Source organism: Natator depressus, chromosome 17 (assembly GCF_965152275.1).
Source record: "Natator depressus isolate rNatDep1 chromosome 17, rNatDep2.hap1, whole genome shotgun sequence".
Classification (NCBI taxonomy): domain Eukaryota; kingdom Metazoa; phylum Chordata; order Testudines; family Cheloniidae; genus Natator; species Natator depressus.
This window is the reverse complement of record NC_134250.1, coordinates 12,068,599-12,086,788: the sequence shown is the minus strand read 5'-3', so window position 1 is coordinate 12,086,788 and position 18,190 is coordinate 12,068,599.

Genomic DNA, 18,190 nt, shown 5'->3' with positions numbered 1-18,190 from the left:
CTGCATGAGGAAATCCCATTGATGTAAGTGGGTCCTAAATGGTTCCCGGTTCTGCAGAGACTTAGGCATGTGCTTCACTTTGTACCTGGTGAGTAGCCCTATTGCTGTCCAGGGGACTATACACGCTACCTTTAAAGCTAAGCATGTGCGTAAGTCGGCAGGGGCAGGGCTAGAGACAGAATGCAGGCAAAAGCAAGTGACAGAGCAGTGGCATTAAGGATGTGTGAGAACAGTGCTATTTAAAAAAAAATGTCTCAGCACAGGCCTCCCCCTGCCAGGGAATTTAGGTAGAAGGAACAGGACTCAGGAAAGGGTTAATGAAAGGAAGAGGGTCTTAATTAGAACAGCCGGGCGACACCTGGCAATGAGAGGGGCGAGTGTGTGGTCTTAATTGGGATTGCTGTGGTACACCTGAGGAGGGGTGTGTGAGGGCAGGCCTGTACCAAGGAAACCCTCAGGGCTATGAGAGTGAGAGCGCCAGCCCCGAAGCAGAGAGGCCTGAAGGCGAGGGAGTCTCAAGGCCAGCCCCGAAGCAGAGGGGCCTGAAGGTGAGGGAGTCCCAAGGCCAGGCCCGAAGCAGAGAGGCCCAGGTGGTAGGTGGCTGAAGCTCTGGGCTTAGTGGGAAGCCTGTGGGAGGCTGGGAAGCCTACACAACCTGAGGTGACAGGAGGAAAACCTGGAACAGAGCCTGAAAATGAGCCAGCACGGAGCTGAGACGTGCCGTGAGGAGCCTGAAATAAGGGACTAAGAGACTGGAACAGCACTGGGCTGGGGAGTCAGTCAGAGCGGGAAATATCTGCGCTAGTATTGACTGAGTGGCCTGTGTCGCAGGGATCCTCGGGGGAGGGCCAGGAACGAGGGCCCCACGTCTGTGCGACTGTGGTGGTTGATTTATCCATTTTGAATGTAGGAGTTTGATACCCTGAAGCAGGAGAACCACAGTGCGTGACCTGCCTGGAGGCCTACATTGTCAGAAGAGGAAGGGGACTCCTGGACATCCAGCAGGAGCAACCGAGAGGTAGAAACGCTGCTTCGTCACGCCTGGGTGGTAGGGGGTTCCCTCACCAGTGGGTTGCCCCTTGACACATATTTGTTGTTTAGTTACTATGTGGTTGAGGGAGGACTCAGATTTACAGGCCCTGTCAGAGAAATGGGAACATCAGAGGAGCAACTCGAAGGGAGAGAGGGGCAGTATGGCAGTAGGTTTGCCATCTCTGAGGTACAAAACAAATCTAAGATGTCCAGGATGATCCCGAGTCCATAAAACTGGACAGCTTGCAGTGTGTCCTGAGCCCTCTTAGAGATTGCCTGGGACGGTTATCTCAAAAGAAGGGACAATTCTGGGAAAACCTGGACAGGGGGCAGCCCTAGGCAGAGGGCCGAGAGGGGGAGTTTGCTAGCCGTCATATGGCTTGAAGTGAGCAAAGGGGCTACTCCTGAGAAACCTGGAAAGAGGCCCCCAAAGATGTTACTACTCATTCGTGTTCTCTAAGTGGCTCCTCCACCCCTTGTGAAAATAAATACAATTCACTCTGTAAATATTTATCTGTAGAAATTAAGTCAGTGGGCTTCTGGGAGTGAGGTCGCAACTGTGTGTGTTCTGCCAGTGCTTCCCACAGATGCTGGGTCCAGTTCTGTTTCCATTAAAGCCAATAAGAGCATTGCCTTGATGGCTCTGGGAGCAAGATTGGATTCATTGATCTGTCACTATATTACTCCAGGATCATGCCTTTTTGGACAGCCCACTTCTCTTTCTTTTGCTCCTTTTGATTGCTTTCCTTGAAGTAGTTACTGAATAGTTACATAAATGTTCCTCCCACAAAACCAGCCTTCCTCCCTGCAACCAGTCCTGAGGACTAGATTCCACTTACATTCTAGAGTAATGATCTGTTCTGAGAGTATGGGGCTAAAGAAGCAAGTGTGGGGGGGCTGAGATCAGAGGATCTCATTGTTTCCTTGTACTCCCCTGTTTGTCTGTATCCATCTGTTATCTTACATTCTAAACTCTTTGGGGCTGGGGCTTTTTGTCTTTGTACAGCGCCTAGCACAATAGGATCCTGATTCAGGAGTGGGGCTCTTCTGCACTATGGCAGCACTATAATAAGGAGCCACCAGCCATCAGGAAGGCTGGCCCATGTTTATCTGTCTTATTTAGCTGGAACTCCTGGGCAAGAGTTGACTCTAAAAGTTTTAAAACATTAAATTTGAAATGGCAAGTTCTGCTATATATATGTCACAGTTTCAGGGTAACTGCACTTGTATCTCCCCTCCTCCCTCTCAGCTGCCCCATTGCATTTTGGCTAACACAGGTCCAGACCTTCAAGGGACTAACTGCGGGTCTGATTTACCCCGTACGCTTTTAAAGCCATAATATCACTCCCCAAAAGCAAAGAATATGAAATATCTGACAACACACCTGTTGGGATTCCCTCCGAGACCTCTTTCCACTTGGCTTTCCAAGAACGCAATTTGTCTTCAGTCTTGGCCACTCAGGTATCTTTATTTGGCATACAGCAGTGCTACCCTGAGCTGATCAGACTTTTACACGGGGGGTGAGGAGTGGATGCAGGGTACACCACCACTCCAAAGTTATACAAAAACCCTTTCCCTTTAAATACATTACACATTTTATTGCATTTACTATACATTGCATTACACATTTTTGGATTGGTTTTGCAGGAGCCAATCCCCGTGCAGCATATGCTGACCATGCACTGTCCATGATTTCGACTTCCTCTTTACCTCATCTTTCCTTTCTTATTTATCCCTTGTTTATCTAGTTCATTATAAATATTTCCCTGTGTATTCTCCCTTATCTTAGCTGGCTCAGCCATTCTGTCGTCTTAGCCTGCTGATCTGTTCACTTACCTTATTTAGCACAAACATTTTGTTTTCAACCTAATGATTTATTTCCTCCCCTAATCCTCTCTTCCAAAAAATGAGGCCACGCTCTAGGTGTTAATTACTCACGTCAGGCCCAGGCTTCACCTACCTTCCCCTGCTTTTTATATTAGCATTTGTTTCATTTGCATTATATTTCTGTCTTTCTGTGCTTTCTTTTTCAAGTTTATTACCCAGCAGTGCATTTTCAAGAGTACAGTGGGGGGTTCTCATCTGAGCCACTATTAATATTAGGCTTAAAGCATGAACCAGGTGGTGTAAGCTCACGTCCTCTGATACAGCCCACCATCATATTTCTACTGCCTGAACAATATTATCCTCAATTGCTTGTTGCTTAGCTATTAGTTGGGCAGTGGGCACCAATTGCGCCCTCTTTTCAGGCCAGGCCACAGCTACAGCCGGAACCCCTGAGCTTTTCTGTGTAGAAATCTGTGCTGTAGGTAGAGCGAAGGCATCTACACCAGAAACTTTAACTCCAATTTCACACCTGCAGAGCATTTGATGGGGGTTTCACAACATGAGGCTTAACTATAGTCTGAGGAGTCCCAGTATCTCTCCAGCCAATGAATGTCTCCTCACTGACTACCACCGGCTGCTCCCACTGGAGTTCTGCTGGATCTGCACCCAGCATGGTGCAGCCGGACATGTGAGCGGTGTTTTGGGGGAACATATTACACCGTCGGCAGGCTGGCTGTGTGACTCCCTCTATGAGGTTGAGGTGCAGTTGATCTTTCCAGCACCGCGCTGGGACTGAGTGGGCAAAGTGGCCCTGCTGGCCACGTATGGAACACCACTTTGCCCCACCTGTCCTGGGGTTTCTCGGAGCTGGCTTCCCTTCCCCCTGGGCACGGGTCTGTGCTTGGGCCCAGTCCCTTTCCCCTGACCCTTTTCCTTCCCTAATAGGTTTTCTATCAAACCCAACCAACCATCTACATAGTGGTCTGCCAATTTCCCAGCCATAACGACATCTCTAGGATCTTTATGTATTAACTGAGATTGTAGGTCAGGGTGGCAGAGTTTATAGAATTTTATTCTAAACTCAGGTTGCCAACAGTCCTTTATTACAAGGGACGTCCCTTAATTTTCACCTCTGTACAACAAGATTGGGAGTTGCTGAGTGCTGTGAAAAGCAGCAAGAAATACCCCTGGTGAATGTAGGTGAGTACGGCTTAGTATCATTATTACTGACGATGATGATATTGGAAGGAGGGGTGCAATGGGGGTACTAAGAAAATAGTCTCTTGTTTTTGAAATACAGTGTTGGCAACCCTATTCTAAACCCACTAATTTGTAGGCCTCATCACCTGTGGTAACCTCCCAACCAGTTCTCCATTTTCTTTTGTAACCCCTAATTTGAGTTGAAACCTCAGCATAGGTCATGTCCCCATTTTTTCTGAACTCCCCAAAACCTTGCCTTATACACTTCAGGATCAGTTTAAACTTTTGCACCAAAGCTCGTTTGCAGTGCCCATAATCTCTATAGTTCTCTGTCCGTTAGGGTGAAAAATGTCTAAGGCTTTTGTCCCTGACAGCAGTGGGGCCAGACACCAGATCATATCCTCCTGCCCCACTTTGTTCAATTCATACCTCATTTCAAAAGCTTTTAGAAACACATCCATCTCATCCACCTCCTTAAAGTGAAGAAATAATTTGGAGTCTATGTCACCTATTGGGACAGGTATATGGAGTCTGGATCGGCCTTCTGGATTAAGGTTTTGCTGGCACAGATTCCCCATCTTGAACTGATGTTGACGATCCTTATACTTCTTTTCTTTCTTGTGCTGGCTCTCCTGGTCTGCAAGCAGCTGGGTTTCTACATGCAGCCTGTCCGTTTCCAGCGGTATCCACTTTGGTGTACCTGTAGACCTGTCCGCGATCTCTGTTGCAGTGATGTGTTTGGTCTAGACGGAGCATGGATGTTGCCTTTGTCAGCATCTTCCCTGCTTCTCTCTAGGGCATTGGCTCTAAGATTTCCCTCACCTGCTGGACTTTCCCTGAGAACCTGGACCATCAGTTCTCTCCTGGTCATGAGAATACAAGTTGACTAGCTGTGTCTTTGTCCACTCCTCAATGTGCAGCTGCCATTCTCTGCATAGCTCAACTAGCTGACTTCCCATCAACTGTTTATAACTCATTTTCTCCTGTCTCTCGTTTCACTATTCCTTTCCCGAAAACGCTATGAGTGTAGAATTAAATTTTTATTTTTATAATTTTGACCAATAATATAGATGTTTTAAAACTTTTTTTTACTTTTATCCATTTAAATTTTCCCATTTGGAGGAAATTAAGAGGGAGCAGTCAGACAACAGTGGAAATCAGGCAGTAATTATTTAATGACAGTAGATGTGGCGATTCAAAAAGGGAAAGCTTTATAACTGTTAAAACACACATTGTCAACATCACATGCAAAATATATAAGGTAAATATCCTTAAATCAAACTCTAATAAGTTCTCAAGCAGCATTTTTCTGACTTTGCCTCTGTGCATTTGGGTTATGATCAGTGGAAATATATTTTTGTCAGTTTGTGTGCCGACAGTGAAATTGCTAGTTACTGACATTTTGTAATAAAACTCTAATGCTTCCAAGCCTAACTATGAGATTTTTCTCTGTGCTTTTCCCCCCCCTTACATTACTTGCTTTCACTGCTGTTAGCACTTACGGCAATTCACACTGTCACAGATCCCACGCACGCTGCCACTGTATATGTCACAGTTTCAGGGTAACTGCACCTTTATTCTCCTTCTGTGCTCCGCCAAGGGCATCCCCTTAGGCTCCCAGCTCCCAATAACACACATACACTTAATACAAGAAGGTCTTTCAAGGATATTGTAGAAAATTGCCATATTAATCACTATATATATAGTATGTGGTGCTCAAAGTTCATGGTCTTCTCAAGTTGATTTCAGTGCAGATAGTTTCTGCCTGGCTGTTGGCAGGAAGATGGTTGCTGCTAAGGAATAAATAATAAACTTAGGCACCTCCACAGTCACAGAGAATTTGACCCTTCAAGGGGTATTTCTGAAGTAATTTGTTAACTTTTTAATATATTGCTTTTTTGCATACTTATTCCCCCGATTCAGCAAGATACTTAAGCATGTCCATAGCTCCAAGCACATGTATAGTCCTGGGAGTACTGATGTACTTGTGGTTAGGCACATGTTTAAGTATCTTGCTGGGACTTAATTTACCTGGTCAATCTTTCATATGCAACACTGGAATTTTCCTTTAACAGTGAAGTTTCAACTGTAACATGTCTAAGTTTTTTGTTTTGCTTTTTTAAAAATTCAGTCTTGAAAAGGCAGCTGTCTCTATTTTTGAATGAATCTATAAGATTCCATATTCTCTTAATTCTTTCTGCATTTATGACTATTTGCATCTGTTTCTGCTAGTTCTAGGTGCTGTACAAACACAAGAGAAGGGACAGCCCCAGCCCTGAAAAGCTTACAAGCTAAAACCAATGTGTTCAAGAATAACTAAGCCAAGGACTATCCTTGCCAGGATGTTTTTTGTGGGTTTTTTTTAGCGTGACTGTCTATGATTTGCAGAAGGTATCAGGGTGTATAAACTCCTATCTAGAGGCTGGCAGGGAGAGGGTTAACTCTCCCCAAGGACTAGAAGGATCACAGCTGCATGCCCTTACTAAAGGAATGGAGCTATCAGTCCATGGGAGATCTGGCTGGGCCCAGCTGGAGTTAATTTGTCCCTTTTAAAAGCTTAGTGTGCAGTAGGAGCTAGACTTTTTTTGTGGAAGAAAGTAATCTGGGGGTAAAGCTGCCTTTGTGAATTACCAGTGTGTGTGGACTGTAAAAAACCATCCATGGATTGACTTTGTTTGAAGACCTGGGGCCCTCTTTGAACTTTCAGTTTAAACCTTTGTCAATGAGAGCCATTGCTTTCACTTGTTTGTTTTGTCTGAGATCTGGGAAAGCTGCTTGCTCGCCTGACCTCATACAGAAAACTGGGCATGTGCCAGTTACAGCTATAGTTCTATGAACAATCCCTGTGCTGAGATATAGCTCACATTCGCTATTCGTGAAGCAGCACTCCATGACAAGGGCTAGCCCACCAATGGGTGTCCTCGAGTAGTGTGTCTCTGGGTGAGGGAAAGGCTTGACTAAAAAATGTTTGCAAAATAAATTAAGGGGCACTGGATGTAAGTGAAGAGACTACAAAAGAAGTGTAATCCAGTGTCAAACCTTCTACAGCCAGCCTATTAGCAGAAAGGGGAGCAGGTCTCTGGGTTTGTGTAATAACTTAGATTAATTTTTCATTAATGACTCTCTGTAAAGCTGATGCTCTGGGAATAACAATCACTGCTAAATACCTGTTGTTAAGGGCCTGATCCTGAGAGGTGCTGAGCACCTGTAACTTTGCTGGAGTAGAGTGTGGGGTGACACTGTGAAAGCTGTCTGTTAGATTTTTGGATTCCCATTAACTTCAGTGGAGATCAAGCATTCAAATCCCCTCAGCACCTTTGAACATCTTGGCCTTGAACCCTTTATTCTCCATTTCAAAATAGTCTTTTGTTGTTGTACAGTAACTCCATAGGCTGGTTTCTAGTCAACACTAGAGCTTGCTACATTGAAGTTGTTTCCAACTATAAATCTAAGATTCTTTATATGCTTGACAAGACTTCAGGAAGGAGATGTTGTATCTTATAAAAAAAAATTCTGCATAAAGGCTTATTCTGGTGTATAGTAACTGGTCAGAATTGCTTTATTCTGGTCCTCCTGTCTTCTAGATTCTAGTGATTGTCTGGCTGAGGAGCATGACTCATGTTTATTCAAGCTATGTGTGTCTGAGTTAGGAAGCTGGAGTTAGGCTAGGGAATAGTTGCTGTCAATGCAGGGGTTCTCAACCAGGGATATGCAGAGGTCTTCTGGGGGTACATCAACATCTAGATATTTGCCTAGTTTTACAACAGGCTACATAAAAAGCACTAGCAAAGTCAGTACAAACTAAAACTTTCATATAATTGCTTCTTTATACTGCTTTATATATTATACACTGCAATGCAAGAACAATATTTATATTCCAATTCATTTATTTTATAGTTCTATAGTAAGAATGAGAGAGAGCAATTTTCCAGTAATAGTGTGACACTTTTTTGTATTTTTATGTCTGATTTGTAAGCAAGTACTGGTAGTTTTAAGTGAGGTGACACTTGGGGGTACGCAAGACAAATCAGACTCCTGAATATAGTCTAGAAAAGTTGAGAACCACTGGTCTATGGCCTATCTGCTTGGGAATGAGAAGTAGCATTCCCTTCCATGCCATTCCTGCTGTCCCTTGGAGAGGAGGGTATTATGCAGCTCGGGACAGAAGAGCCAACAGTGGCACGTCTCCTTTGGGGACCATGCCGCCTAGGCAGAGGGGGAAGGTTGGGGAGTGCAGCAGAAGGTGCCAGGAGATAGAGGCTGGAGCTCCATCTCCCCATGGGATTTGGAGGATGTATTTTCCACCTGCCTTCCTGCCTCCCCCCCTTCCCCCCGCCTTTGCAAGCGCACACCAAGGAATATTGATCAAAAACTTTAGAAAACATCTCCTAGAGTTTCCCAGTCCTCCCCTCTCCTGCCTCAGGAAGCTGAAGTATGGTCCTTGCCACCTCCTCCGTGATACTGAACAGGGATCTGGCATGTCAAGAGTAGCCACAGTGGGATGTTTCCTCAGTGTGGAATAGCTGAGCTGAGTGCCAGGCTCCCAGGAGTATGCTGTCAGTGAGAACATAATCCAGTGCCTCTTTAATAAGTGGAGTCAATTCTCTTTCATAAACCTTGGATGACTAAAGCATCAACCCCTATGCTCGGGGAGCATTCAGATGCTGGCTGCATCCTCTGAGTAATCTGTGCAGGCTCTAACGAGGAAATTGAAACTTGCTGCTTGAAGGAGGGAGAACTTTGCCAGACTTAGCCCAAAGAAAGTAGGTAGGTTTGGGCTGACGGTTGCTGAGATCTCCAGCTCCAAGTAAAAGGATTGTGATTGCACAGCAAATGAACACACAGTTTCAGATGGATTCTTAACCCGTTCCTGCTATGGTAGCTCTGCTCACAGGCTGCCCTTGGAACAGGGGAAACCTTGTGTGTTGTTTCGTGTTCCTTCGTTGCCCCATTGTGCTAGGCACTGTACAAACACCTAGAAAGAGACAGACTCTTTCCCCAAACTGCTCACAGCCTAAATAGAAAAAGGAGACACTGGGATATCTACAGATGGGGAAACCAAGGCAGAGATTAAAGTGTCCTTGGGCAAGGTCACTCAGGAAGTCTGTGGCAGAGCTAAGAGCTGGACCCAGATCTCCTGAGTCCGAGTCTGCTGCCTCAATCACAAGGCCACTCTCCTTCATTGCTTCTTGACCTTGACAGAGGATCACTTAGAATATTCATAGAGTGCCCTTCATCTGGGCATAGCCAAGTGCTTGACAAACTAATGTTAAGACGCACAACATACTCCAGAGCTGAGTAAGTATTATTGGAGCGGTTTGACAAGATTGGGGAAACTGCGGCAGGCAAACTGAGTGACTTGCCGCCTGCGTTTGACCTTGGGCATCAGCATTAGGAATAGAAACTAGAGAAGCTGCTGCTGCAAAATAAAAATCAATACCACTGGCTTCATTAATAGGTGTAGTATTCTTAAGGCAGGACTCACTGTCCTCTGTTCACTACTTCTTACCTTTGAGGATCCGCAGTATTTAGGCTCCTAACTTCCTTTTAATTTAGGAGCCTAAATGCATTTAAGGATGTGGGCCAATCTTTCTGTACTCAGTAAAACTATGGCGGTACCTGGAGATAAGTGAGGTGCTGTACTTGGCTTAATCTACTCTCCAGTCAACTGCTGCCTGTTTTGTTACTCCCTCAAATACCGTGCTATGTTTGAATCCCAGATGGAAAGTTTAAAAAAAAAAACAACAACCCTGTAAAGTCTGAAAGAAGAAGTGTTATGGAAAGTCACAGTAGGAATTGGAGGGAAAAATAACTCTCTGCTTTGAAATGTCTGTTAGTGGCTAATGCCTCCAGTAATATGTCCCCAAAATTCTATAATGTTGCTTCTTTTTTGATAGTGTTCTTCAGAAGGTCTGAATCTTGATATGCTAGTTTATGTGGTGAGTGAAGGTTAATCTCAAAGGCTAACGACAATGCATTTGAAGTCCCCTTCCCAAATGAAATGCAGAGAGCACTGATCACTTTTCAATTTACTAATATAGCTAAATACCTTTTCTACAAGGCATTGTCTCTATAAGTCTATGTAGCTGGTAAAGTTTACCTGATCAAACTAAACAGTGCATCAGATGCTGTTTTTTCACTTAGTCCCACATATTTATAAGCAGAGACAGAGTTGTGAAACACAATTACAACGTAACTTATCGCTTCCACTATCTTCATTGAAGTTTGGCTCAGGCCCTTAATGACTAAAATAAGAGCCAGAAACATTTTAATGACATCTGGGAACTGGAAATCGAGGAGTTCTGAGTTCCTGCTTGCTTTTGTACTGCATATTCTTTACACTTATTTCTGAATGTATAAACATTCTTTTCCTTCCCCTGGCATTCAAAAATGGCACTACACACATGTTCAAGGTTATGTATGAATGTAAGTGGTGGCACTATCAGAGCCTTACTCACTTGAATACATTCTTGGTGAGGACCAGCTCCTGTACCTTTACTGGGAATGAAGAGTGCTCAGGACCTTGCAGGTTTGCAAGCCTTGGTTTCTGCCAGTCTATGGAGTGGCAGTATAGATAGAAGAAACCAGTTTGGATTTATTTTTGTGATGTGTGAACATAGGCAGTCAGAGCAGTATTAACAATCAAGGTGTTTTCTATGGATTTTTTTTCACCCCATGTCTCTTGAGCTTATAAAAGCTGCTGAAATCCAGTGACAGAAGTTGCACTTTCCAAATTGCATGTTGTTTCTTTTCCCAATTAAAGAGCTCTTTTGAATAAAGAAATTAACTAGCATCAATTGATTAATACTAAACAGGCCTAATACGCTCCCTCCTCTCCCCCCGCCCTGCTGCAACTGACTTGACTATACAGAGCTGAGATGAACACAGCTGATGGAACTAGGGTGGGGCAATGTAACTTTATTTAAAAGAATAACCTTTCCATTTTCTTTAAGGCAATGGCTATTGTTAGCATTCCAGACTGCAATTCTAACCATCCCATGGAAGCACACATTACTGTTGACCTTGATTTAGGTCAGCAGGATATGGTGCCACCAATGCTGATTATTAGTAAAACTCTTAAAAATCCATACCCTGATTGGTGTCTTTTTGGTAGTAACTTGCAGTGCAGTCTGCATCCCTTCTAGAGTTGACAGAGTGCAAAAATCTGCACTATTAACTAAATAGAATAGCATTAAGCTGATGCTGGGAAGGAGAGGAAAATGCCTCTGAGCCAAGATTTCTAGACTCGAGGGCAGGGGTCGGCAAACTTTCAGAAGTAGTGTGCAGAGTCTTCATTTATTCGCTCTAATTTAAGGTTTTGCGTGCCAGTCATACATATTAACATTTTTAGAAGGTCTCTTTCTATACGTCTATAATATGTAACTATTGTTGTTTGTAAAGTAAATAAGGTTTTTAAAATGTTTAAGAAGCTTCATTTAAAATTAAATTAAAATGCAGAGCCCCCCGGAGCGGTGGCCAGGACCTGGGCAGTGTGAGTGCCACTGAAAATCAGCTCGCGTGCCACCTTTCGCTCGCTTGCCATAGGTTGCCTACCCCTGCTCTAGGGGAAGGAACTGGGCTGTCCCTTGTCTAATCTGCTTGAGACTTGTGCTGATTCTGATCTTCTCATGTCCTGAAATCTCTTCATAGAGAAGGCCAGACAAAGGAGATGAAAACTCTCCAAAGAACTATGCAAACCATACAAGACGCACAAGCCATTAGCGCACACTTGATTCCTTTGCTAGACTTCACCAGTCACCACTCATGGCGGTAGTGTTCTATCGCAATGCTTATCTGTATGGTGGCTCTAGATTGTAAGCTCACTGGGGTAGGGATTTTTGTTTTTCTTAAACTTTGTTTTCACAAAGCACTTAGCACAGTTAGGCACCAATATAACAAGTCAGTATCTGTAGCTGTCCTGGGCGCCTATCTTAGTATCTAAGCACTATCTGCAAGAACACCTTGGAACAAGCTATTTGGAATAGAACTGAACCTGGGTCAGAAATTCCAGGAGAACAATCAGAAAATAATGAATGAGGAACCTGGGTTCTGCTGTAAACTCTCATTGAAGTCAATGGGGGCGGGGGAGAGAGAATGGGTGTTGGGTGTGCATGAAATGCAGGCTCTAAAGGTCCCAGTGAGAGTTGGTAGCTCTTGGCCCCTCGTGGAGGAAGCAGAGAAGAGGAGAGTGGGTATTACTTGAAAACACCCTACAGTTTCTATTTGCAATCAGCAAGCCAAGGCTCTTACAAAAGATCAGCGAGAATAAATTCACAGTACACTGAGCACCCTGACTTGCTCCCTTTGAAGACCATGGCAAAGCTCCCACTGATTTAAGCAAAAAGGGGATCAAAGCCTGAGGTAGATTGTATAAGAGATTTTCATGCTGCAGTCTTTTGCCATTCATTGTCCTCTAATACAACTTAAATGTTCAGATAGCAGTGGGGCCAGGCCCATTTTGATCAAATCCTCATTTTGGCAATCCCGTATGTATTACTTGAGAACAAATGAACTTGGCTGTCCAGAAGGACATCTGATAAGAGCAATGTGAGAACTGGAGATGCTAGCTGTAAGAGATTTTTCTGCACTGTGATGCATAATCCTTCTTGGCAGCAGTGCCTGTGCATAATTACCAGTGTAAGACTAGCAAAGGTCTGCCCTCCAATATCAGAGCTAGCATGCTATTGTGGCACAAACCCTGAGGCAGGCATTTATCAATCAGCACATCTCAGCTGAGTAAGAAGGGTGCAGCAGATTCGTTTTTCTCTCAGTGTGCCCATCATGTCATCTATACATTAAGTGATGGGTTATGCTGCCCACAAGAGAGCACAGATGACATCCCTCTCTACGCTACCCCAACTCACCATAAAAAGCTGTGCAGCAGCCCCCCAAAGTCCAACAAATACTTTGACCAACAGAGTTGCTTTTGGGGCTGAAAGTCAGCAAAAACTGGATTCTGGCAAGGGGCCAGAGACAGAGAACTTCCCAAACTGCCACTTCTGAAAATCCAGTGGCCCCTGCTGGCCCCAGGGCTTGAGAAAAGCATGACAATGTGACCCCTAATGGGTCAAAAACAAGGAGGCACATAACCTCTCCCCTGCCCCCCTGAAATTTTAGTATGTTTTTTTTTTTTTTTTTTAAATCTCATGAGTTATAAGCTAATCTCATGGCAAGGTTCTGAGCACCCTTCATTCCCAGCAAAGGTACAGGAGCTGGTCCTCACCAAGAACATATTCAAGTGACTAAGGCTCTGATTTTGCCACCACTTACATTCATACATAACCTTAAACATGTGTGTGGTGCCATTATTGAATGCCAGGGGAAGGAAAAGAATGTTTATACATTCAGAAATAAGTGTAAAGAATATGCAGTACAAAAGCAAGCAGGAACTCAGAACTCCTTGATTTCCAGTTCCCAGATGTTATTAAAATGTTTCTGGCTCTTATTTTAGTCATTAAGGGCCTGAGCCAAACTTCAATGGAAGCAATAAGTAAAGTTGTAATTTTGTTTCACGACTCTCTCTGCTTATAAATTTTATGTGGGACTAAGTGAGAAAACAGCGTCTGATGCACTATTTGGTTTGATCAGGTAAACTTTACCAGCTACATGGGGGCCTTGCTCGTGATTTTTGAATGTTTGTGGTTGGTAATACTAGTGTGTTAATGTGTGACTTCTTGCCTGTATTATATAGCTGGTTCTAGAACCATCTATCTTTACCATTTAACATTAATCAGTGAAGTGCTTTGGGACCCTTTAAGATAAAATACACTGGGGGTGAAATTTGCCCATGGGCAGTGGACCAGTATGAGGCCTATGCAACATTATTTTGAGGACTTAAATGATACATAGGCCTTATACTGACAACCTGCCTGGGGCTGAATTTCACTCTGGCTGAATGTGAACTGTCATCCTGTGACCATCTGATATGGATTCTTAACATGCTATTCTACATTTACATCACTATTACTATGCTATTCTACATTACTTGCCTTTCCATGTTGCAGAGTGTTCTGAGCACAAGTCTCCTGAATGCCAACCCGACCTTTCACTTCCTTCTGTGGTTTTGGAAAATTATTATTGTAGTGCTGACACAGCTGTCATGGATCAGCATCCCTTTGTGCTAGGTGCTGCACAAAAAGACTCTTAATCTCCCTTCGCCAATTTCCCTATCCGTAAAATGGGAACAGTATTACATTAACTACTCCACAGGCATACAGTGAGGATTAGTTGATGTCTGATGTTGTGCTTTTAGACTTCAAAGCACTTTAAAGTGCTTTTGTCCTTCAGTTATAATGGTTTGATTTTTGCTTTGCTTCTCCATCTTGGCAAATACCCATGAAAACAACTGCTAGCTTGATAGGGTGCCTAACTTGATAGGGTGTTCACTCTTGCTTGGTTTGAAATTTCCTTATGTCTTGCTGAGCAAACAGTGCTGCTGCTTTGGTCACTTTCATCTCCTTCTCAATGGCGCTTCTTGCTATGTGCTTCCTCTTTAATGGGAGTGATGTACTGCTGGCCATGCCCTCTAAGTGGGACAGGCATGTGCATGTCACTCCTAATCTATAGCCTCAACACTGTGGAAGCAGAATGTCATCTCTGGAAGCTAGTGACACTGCAAACAATGGTGTCTCGTGAGGAGGCTGAGTCATTAATCATGTCTTAATTGTATCTCTGCAGCACTATTGCATCAGCTTGTTTAACAGACCCTCTAGACAATTTACTTTACAAATTACAGCATATTTAGCCAGAATTCTGCAGCTAGAATGCTAACTTACTCAAAACTCACACAGTCTGTTACATCAGACTTGGCACCCAGGGAAGTTTTTAATTAAGGGTGAGATTTTTCTCTCCCTTGTGCGGCTCTCTTTGACTGTGCTCATAGCTATGATTTTTTTTTTTAACTCCCTTCCCAAAGATGAACAGAACGGGTATTGAAATAACCATTAAGCCTAAATACCTCCTGATAACATGAAAGGAACCAGTGTAAACTGGGAATCAGAGCTGCTTGACAAAAGGATAACTACAGGATGTGTTCTTCCTCCAGTGTGCCTCAGCATATACAAGCGTTACAATGATAATTACCTATTATAGGAGGAGAGTGTGAATGGGTTGGGGGGGCGGGACTGTTTCCTAAAGGCTCAAAGTGGGGATCAGATAAACTCTCCCCCTCTAAGAGGAAAAAGTCCTTAGAATATAATAGGGTGAAACCAGGAAGGTCCTATGGAAATTACTGTAAGATCTTGTGGAAATTAATACTACCTGGCTCTTATACACTGGCTTTCATCCTTAGTTGTCCAAGTGCTTTTGTAAGGAGGAAAGTAGCATTATACCCATTTTACAGATGGAGAAACTGAGGCATGAGGTGGTGAAACAACTTGCCCAAGTTCACCCAGTAAACCAGTGACAGAGCTGGGAATAGAATCCTGGTCTCCTGAGATCCAATCTGAAGCCATTAGACAATCCTACCTCCAGAACAGGGAATGAATTATGAGAACCCTCCTCTTAAATTCTTTACATGGGTGAGAAACCAACACAGTATGAATGGTGAATGTTTGTAACTTGCAAATGATCACCAAACCAAGAACTGTTTGTTAAAGACATTCTTCAAATTTGAATGCACTGAAGAATTTCATCAGGTGTTTGGGGATCACTTACAGGCTGCAAAAACAAAGGTGAAATTCATTGAATGAATAATCCCCTCTGAGCTTATGTCATATGTTCACAATTCATCTGGGGGATGATTTTCAAAACCATTGATTCTCAGTAGACTTGGGCGCTTTGAAAAATCTCAGCCACAACTTTTCTCAGCACATCAATTTTCAAAGACGAAAATAGGCTAATGTATAAAATACCAGGAAGGTCAGACCAACTGATTATTCCTTTGGCACCCATTCTTTCCCTCCTGTAATCAGGCCTGTTAAATATTAACTAGCCTTCTCTGATTTTCTTAAATGACTCTGCATGCACTTATTATGATCTGTTCTGTCACTGATCTTTCCCGACATCCCATTTTTATTATGGGGACACAACCCAGCTCTGGAAGGAAGGCTTCCTAGCAACGCTTTTAAGGCACGAAAGCAATGTTTTGGAAAATCAGGCTGCCTTCATAGAAAATAACATTGGGAAGCTGTCAAGCTTTGCCAGGTGGAAAGAATAGATGCCTTGGGTTCCTTAAGTGAAATCAAGGGGCTCTGCCATTTATCTTTGTCTTCCTCTCTTTTAATGGAAAAGTCAGAAAGGGCTTGATAAAGCAGAACTAATGGTAGTAATATTGGAGGTTATGATATCCAGGTTATGCTTCATCACAATGGGGAAGGGAAACTGGGGTTCTTCCTTATTGAAAGATGAGGCAATGAGAGACATCAGGCCGGGTGACTGTAAGAGCAAACAAACCTGTAAATTGCTCCAAAGGTTTGGGTCCCTGATTTTTTTTTTTTTGTTTTATTTTATTTTTTTTTACATTGGTGTAGGAAGGGATGGATGGATTGATTCTGCTGGATTTTCTATACATTGGTATAATTTAGAACTGTGATCAATGTCTCTTTAGTTTTTTAAACAGTGTTGCCAACCCTCTGGATTTCACAGTGAGGCTCTCAGTACTTGGGGTTTTTTTATTGTTGTTTATGATCCCAGCTTGGGCTTTCTTGCTTTGAAATTTTCAGCTTTTGTTTAAAAAAACAGCAACAACCACCTAGATATTTGGTTTTTGACCCTGGTTAAAAATAAGTGTAATATTTGGGTTAAAAATCCTGAGACTTAAAACAAAGAAATAAAAACCTTTTTTTTTTTTTGGGGGGGGGGGGGGAAGCAGGTGTCCTGATTCATGAATTTTTGAAGGCGTGGGGTTGGAAAGATGGTGTCTATATAACAAAGTTTCTGCAGAGTGTTTTCTCTACAGCGTCCTCCCTTTCATAAGGGCATCCCCAGAATGGGTCTTCCAAGCAGTTTCTTAGCATGTTTAAGTTGCCCTTGCTGTCCGGATCTGAACAGGGGACTGGACCTCTTGCTCTTTAAAATCTGTCTGTGGGACTCCCAAACCTTAAAGGAACATGCACAGAGCTTATGCGTTTATAGTCATGACTTTCTTTTGTGTGGGACAGGTCTGTGGTATGATCCTATTTGTGTCTGCAGACTAGTGATTCTACCTGAGCTGAGCCTGTTCCTCTCTCTTCTTTAGAGGCTAAGGCTTTTTTTGTTTTACTGAGTGCCTTTGTAAACAATGGGGAGGACAACCACAATCCTGATTAAAATAGAAGGATTCTGCAGCAAACTTGCATGGCAACAAAGGAATTCAAGTGATGATTCACAAGGCCCCACTTAGATCCTCTGATTTCATTATTATTCCAACTCTGCCTTCACCCATTTCTATTACATTTCCAGTCCCCATCTCCCCCTGCAACAGCAGCTGCCGGAGCTGTCTTCTCTCATGTGCTGGGACCAACACCACTGCATGAACACCGCAAACAGCATAGAGCTGAAAGGACACACATGGCTGATGGGAAATTTTATATGCTGTGCTCTACACTGAACTTGAGCTGTTCAGTGTTAAAATTTCTGTGGTCAGAGAAATCCTAGAACCTCTTAAGACAATGACCCGGCAAATTGGTTACAAAGTAAGAACAGCAGCATATATAGATGAAGTGAGTGGCAGTATGGTCCAGTGGATAGGGACAGGATTGGAAGTTGGGAAACCTGGACTCTGACTCACTGTGTAACCTGGAATGATTCACTGTAGCCTCTTTGCGCACCAATTTCTCCATCTGCCTTTGAGTTCTACAAATGAAAAGTCCTTATCTAAGTGCAAATTTATTATCGGCAACACATTCACTGCTGTTCAACCAGCACATGATCTTGTGTATGGATTAGGATGGATCTGGGGGAATCCCTTATAGAAAATCAATAGATTTGTGAATTCAGTAATGCCATTAGTATTTCTACCACATATGAGCCAGGTCATTTGACGGAACAGTTACATTTAATTTGAGTAATAATAATTTTGATCTATTTTCCTGGGGGTGGAGGGAGAGAAGGCAAAAGCTGTTTTGTTTTTCTTTTAAACAAACTTCTTTAAGCCTTCTAAGATTGCTAAGAAAACCTGGCCCGTGGCAGGATACTAAATTATCCTCCCCTC